General features: G+C 41.3%; 1 long non-coding RNA gene across 1 annotated transcript; it reads left to right on the top strand.

Annotated features, from left to right (window-relative positions):
* The first annotated feature begins 470 nt into the window (after positions 1 to 470).
* On the top strand, positions 471 to 5,205 carry LOC140288001 (uncharacterized). Its single transcript, XR_011911930.1, has 4 exons — positions 471 to 513; positions 1,167 to 1,204; positions 1,644 to 1,680; positions 4,400 to 5,205. It is a non-coding gene; the product is annotated as an uncharacterized lncRNA (long non-coding RNA).
* Positions 5,206 to 6,228: the final 1,023 nt, after the last annotated feature.

Below are 6,228 nucleotides of genomic sequence, written 5' to 3'. Positions count from 1 at the left end.
TCAACAATTCTAGGCCATGTTCGGTTTACTAAAGGAATAATGAATAATGTTAGAGCTAATGTCTGTTTCTGAGCGTTTATCGTGTGTCAGTTCAAGCTGAGCCTGTCAGCCGAAGGTATTTTCATGGAGACTCTGTCATGAAAGTTCATCCATCCATCCATTTTCTATACCGTCAATCCGTTAATCGGGTAGCGGGTGGGCTGGAGCCTATCCCAGCAATGAAAGTTCATGTGACATAAAATAATAAACACAGACTCAGTAAAGCTCACGAAGTAAACAACTGGTCCTATTAAATAACATGCACCAGCTTATGTTAATGTCCCAGTAACTGAGACGCTATAGTAAATCTATTTAAATTCATGATCAGAGAGACAGGCAGCTGATAATGAGCAGTACTCTCCCTCTGTGTTCTGTGGTTCAGGTATATTCAGTCTTTATACTTGGATAACTAACTGACTATGTGTCTTTTCTCAGACTGAGAGAGAAAATTGATTCAGATCCCTGGTTTGGCTGGTAAGTACAGAGTTATTGTAAAGTTAAACAGACTGTAGATCACATAAGCTGACTGAGTTAAAGGGGAACTTAAGTATTTTTAAACCTAGACCTTATTTCTGGCATGAAATACGTTTTTCTACTCACCAAGAACAGTTTGGTGAAAGTTGGCGTCCTTCGGAAGCTATTTAGATAATATTGTGTTTCCAGTTAAAGTGAGTCTCCCATGTCAGCAGAAAGTATTTATTTCTGCATATCTCCATTTTAGCTGTAATGTTATATCTTCATTTGTACATTTTACTGTGCTGTTGCTGTGGGCGGTGTCAGTGATTGACAGATAAAGCAGCCAATCACAGCAGCTCAGCACATGATGTTCACTGAAAGGCAGCTGACAGAAGATGAGACTTTGTGCTACTTCTAACTTTGTCTCATCAGTCATTTTCTCTGGAAATAAAGCTGAAATGACAGCACAGCTGTGCTCTTTACATGATCTGGATGCTGATGGAACAGCTGAGTTAGAAAAGCCCACAACAACAGCAGCTCCATGTCCCAGTGACACACAATTTAAGCTGCAGTGTCATTACATGGTGTTTTATTGTCTCCCTGTTGGTGAACCTGCTGTGTCCTCAGCTGGAAGAATTTAACTGACAACTCTTTTTTCCTCCTTTCTTTAGACTACCTGAACTCTGACCCCTGCTCCTGCTCCTGACTGGTGAGGACAAACAGTTAGTTCTTTGATGGATGTGTTCCTGATACCTGCTCTGCTTCCTGTCTGTGTGCAGCTGTGTAACATCTGGCAGACCTGTCCTTCTCAAACTGCATGAATGAAGTGAAACATTGATCATTAGTCAGAGAACAGATTTCACAGCTGATGTGTTACTGCTCTGATTTCCACCTGATCTCTGATCCCCAAAGCTTTGGATGGTCTCTGTGAGCAGAACTGGGAAAGTTTCCATGTTTCTGATCATGAACACATTCAGCCTCTCTGAAGTGATCATCAACCGACAACATTTAACTACTTAAAGTCCACAAAAGTCTGGACCAAAGCTCATCCTGTACAGACAGGAGCAGAACCAATCAGCTGTGAGATCAGATGATGTGTGTGTTCAGAGTCTTCTGATCAGCTACTAATAAACTGTTTCTCCTCTCAGACCCAGAGAGAACAGGACCAGAACTCCTGCTTTGCTGGTGAGTAGATTTCTAGTCAGTGAGGTTCAGTTCATCACATCACTGAGTGTAGGAGTGTTTCACATTTTAATCAGTGTCTTTGTGGTTTATCACAACTGCTGAGTTGAATATAAATGTAGTAAAAATGGTAAATGGACTTGTACTTGTATAGCGCTTTTCTAGTCTAACTGACCACTCAAAGCGCTTCACTACATGCCACATTCACCCCACTCACACACATTCATACAGCACGTCTTAAGATACATAACTACATGCTTTTTCTAATCATTCACACACATCCATACCCCCAATGATACACTGGGGGAGCAACGTGGGGTTCAGTGTCTTGCCCAAGGACGCTTCGACATGTATCCTGGGGAAGCCAGAGTCGAACTACCGACCTTCCGATTGGTGGGCGGCTGTAGCTTAGGAGGAAGAGCAGCCGCCCTAAAAACAGAGCTGTAAACACTGACTGGAGTCATGTTAGAGCCATGTGAACTGAGCTGTTCTGCCTGTAAAGTGGATCAGAACAGGTCCCAGCAGCAGAGTCTAACAGTTTTAATGGAACATCACTAAAGGCAGACTCTAAAGGTTTTTCTGACAACAAGCTGTGATCAATCTGCTGAAGCTTCATCCTGGTTTATTAATCTATTCAATGAGTTCTTCATCACATCAATAAGCAGCTGTTTGACCCGCCCCTCTCAAACTATCTTTAGGGACTGAAAACATGACTCAGCAGAATAACAACCCAGGACTGGAGCTCTGATATGTTCTGTGGAGTCATTTTGATGTGATGATACTGTCAATCCCATTAAGCTCTGTGATCGACCAAAAACATTTTTAAGGTCCAAAGTCCTCATTAAACATTCCTCTGAGCCAATCTGGTGTTTACTGTGGAGAGCATCTGGATTGTTCTGATGCAAAGACTGCAGCTGCTCTCTGTGGTGGTCTGTCAGGGTCCAGTTACACTGTAATGTGTGCAGAACATGTTGTGCAGTGATCACAGTTCTGTACCTTTCTGCTTCATGTTGAACAAGTCAGATTGGGTCTGACATTCTTTTAATGAAGTCCACATTTCATGGTGTCAGCTGTTTTCACACATCTCAAAACTTCTATCAATGTTTTGGACTAAAAAGTAAAAAAGAAAAAAGTCCAGGGGCCTCATGTACAAAGACTTGTGTGGATTGTGGATTTCCTACTGAAAGATGGCGTACGCTCAAACCAAAATGCCCTCCAACATACAAAAATATCAGGATGTGTGTGCACGCATCAATCTAAGCACATTTCGTTTGTACATCCCAAACAAAGTGGAATTGAGCGCACATGTCGGAGTACCCGACTCCTCCCTGTCCACGCCCCTATTTCAATATGCAAATAATATTTAATTGAGCCCTGCACCTGCGATTCCCGTCTCTGCACAATCAGAAAATAAAGAGAAAAGAATGAGTAAGATGGGGGAAAAAGAATAACTTCACGGAAAGGTGCTACTTTCTGAAGTGGAGGCGCAGAAATGTGCTCTTTGGAAGGCTGTCCTACGATATAAGCAGTAAACGTAAGAGGAGTGGGTGGGAGAGCGTGAGCGAGGCCTTTAATGCTGTGGGGTCTGAGAAGTGCACACAAGCAGAGGTGAAAAAGAAGTGGTCCGATATTAAGGTGGATGTGAAGCGGAGACTGGCTGCCCACCGCCGAAATGTGGCCAAAACAGGCGGGGGAGGGGGGGGCTGTTTGAACAGAGAGCAAAACTATGGGTGACGCTGCTCTGTCAGGGGTGGTGGGTGTGGGAGTGATTACCCCCAAGGTAAATACCTATAGGTACACAAATAGTGTAACTAACAATAAACATATTCATACAGTAACCAGAGCAGAAGTGCGCCGGGGAAAAGGTGAGGCTGATTAAGACATTTCCCACTTTACGCACAGGGTTACTAACATTTGCACACAGAGACGATCAGGGGCTTGTTAGAAAGATCTTAAGCTGTTGTTTAACCAGCAAAAAAACAGCAAGTTACTAACTTTAACCACCAACTATGATACTGTGAAGACGGGATAGAAATTGGGGGCACACATGCTCAATGCACGTCACGGGGAATAATATTAGGACAATTACAAGCAGCGCATGGCTCCTCGCTGTGTTGCGCTCCAACACCGGCCGCAGCTCTGCGCACAGTTCCAGGAGGATTGCCCTCAAAACGGCTGATGAGCCAGTTGTCATCATGTGCCAGCAAATCCTCTCAGTCCCTGAAAACACGCTTTCTTCCAATTGTACCATTTACAATGTCTTCCAACACCGCTAAAGCAGCCATTGTTTTTAATGGTATGCACTGCAACACTTTGCGCATGCTTTTAAATCCACTCATGTAATTGCAGACACATGGGTTCATGTAATTCTGTTCATGTGTCTCAAATGTGCACATCACTCAGTCTGAGGACAAATTGTGTTCACATTTATTTATTATAACACTTTCCCAACATCACCTCTAAGTGTTGCCAAAGAATCAACAGCTGTAGAAAAGTGCTTACGGCAGCCCTGAAGTTGGCATGAGACACCGCACATTTTCATAGTTATTTTGCTCTTGATGCATCTGATCGTTGACCTGAAAAAGACACTTTTTTGTGCGTACGCTCCCTTAATACATGAGGCTCCTGGTCATTTGAAGACATGAATTGCAGCACAGTTTAATGTGTTTTGATCTTTGCTTCATCAAACTGTGTCTAACTGTTATCTCTTTGTGTCTTCCAGGTGTCCTGCTGTCCACCACCTCTCCTCCTTCTCCTCTATCATTATTGGCTGCTCTATCTCTCCTGTCCCATCTCCAAACTCTACCTAATTTATTGGAATTCTGTCTCGTATCCATCTATCCCCCCTCTATCTGTTTTGAGACCTTTGAGAACTTGAGAACTTTGAGAACTTAAGAACCGATTTTCAGAACCTAAGAACCGATTTTGAGAACCTGATTTTCAGAACCTGATTTCCAGAACCTGATTTTCAGAACCTGAGGTTGATTGGAACCTTGTCTTGCTGTTTTTGGAATCTGAGACTCTACTCTCACTGCTCTCTCTGTCCTGTCTACCTCTCTCATACATACTCTGATAAACTTTGAAATTGGAAAAAAAATTGGCACATTTTCATTCAAATTTGGCTAAAGTTTAAAATATTATTATACAAACTTGATTCTTAAAGAGAAATCTTGATCTTGACAGATTTCTAGATAAAATCAAACAGTAACTATTTTGACACTAACTGACAAGTAATTGGCTAATTTTAGGTAGATCAATCAAAAGATTCTTCATCTTTGAATCTATAAATTCCTATCTGAAAACAGTGCTTACAGAAATTTAACAGTTCATTCTTGTTATAGACACAAATAAACACATTTATTAAAGTGAAATAAAAGCACTGCATCTGTTCCTGTGCTGCTGACTCACTGCAGGTTTGTTCATACAAGTGTTGAAATAAAACACATCTGTAAGGAGGATTGGAGTGTCTGTTTGCTGTCTGCTCTGAACTGACCAGACGTGGAGTCCAGCTACCAGAAGCATCTGTCATCCTGCTGCTGCTGAGATCCTGATCTGCATCACAACGCTTCATATATATATATAAGAGCTTTCAGAGATTTGAATTCAGCTTGTTGTCATTAAATCTGTCTGAAACACAGAATCCATCTGTGATTCAGAAGCTAAGAAGCTAATGATAGTGAGAGTACTTCAACAGATTGTAGCTGATTGAACTACTGATCATTTATCTTTGAAGGTTTGTTCATTCTGTAACACACATTACTTTTGAGATCCTGCTAACATTTTCATAGCTGATCTTTTCTGCTACATTTCAGTGTTACAACTGCAGTTTTTGCATAATAATAGTTATAATTTGGAAGAAAATAAAGAACCACTGAACGTAATTCTAACCTGACATTTTAAAAATTGGAAAGAAGTGAAACAAGTTAAAACTTTTAATTGGATATTTTTTTATTCCATAAAAGTAGCTGAGGTTTTGGTCTGTTGGAATCTTCAGATTAAAGTTTAACTTCTCTGTGTCATAATAAACATCTGTTTTTCTATTTGATAAGAATTTTTCTGCTGTTGATATTTTCCAAGGTAGACATAACGTGTAAATCTGTTAACTGAAAAGAGCATTGATACTGATAAACTACACAGAACTACATTTGAAATATCACAACTGTGAATAAAACTTGTGTTGGTGACATCACTACAAATAAAGTTTTAAGGTTCTGAAACTCAGCAACAATGCCAAGGAAGGGTCAACGTTCTCAGGCTCAGAAGCTCAGGTGGCAGAAGGAGAAAGAATCTCAGAGTGAACAAGCAGAAGGTATCAGCTGTCAGAGCAGCACCCTGGTGTCACAGAAGGTATCTTATGCTGAGGTTGTAAAGAGAGATCATCACAGTGATGGTGTGTGTGTTGGAGAGTCTTCTGATGGACAGCAGGTAAACAGCAGAGGTCAGAGTTCAGTTTCTGATGGGAACACTGTCATGAATGCTTTCCAGCATGATAAAGACCAACAGGTAAAGCAGAGTGTGCCTCAGGTATCTTATGCAGACATGGTAAAGAGA

The sequence above is a fragment of the Leuresthes tenuis genome, unplaced genomic scaffold (assembly GCF_036924035.1).
Source record: "Leuresthes tenuis unplaced genomic scaffold, fLeuTen1.0.hap1 SCAF_200, whole genome shotgun sequence".
NCBI lineage: Eukaryota > Metazoa > Chordata > Actinopteri > Atheriniformes > Atherinopsidae > Leuresthes > Leuresthes tenuis.
Note: the sequence above shows the minus strand (reverse complement) of the source record. Positions and strands in the feature narration are given on the sequence as shown.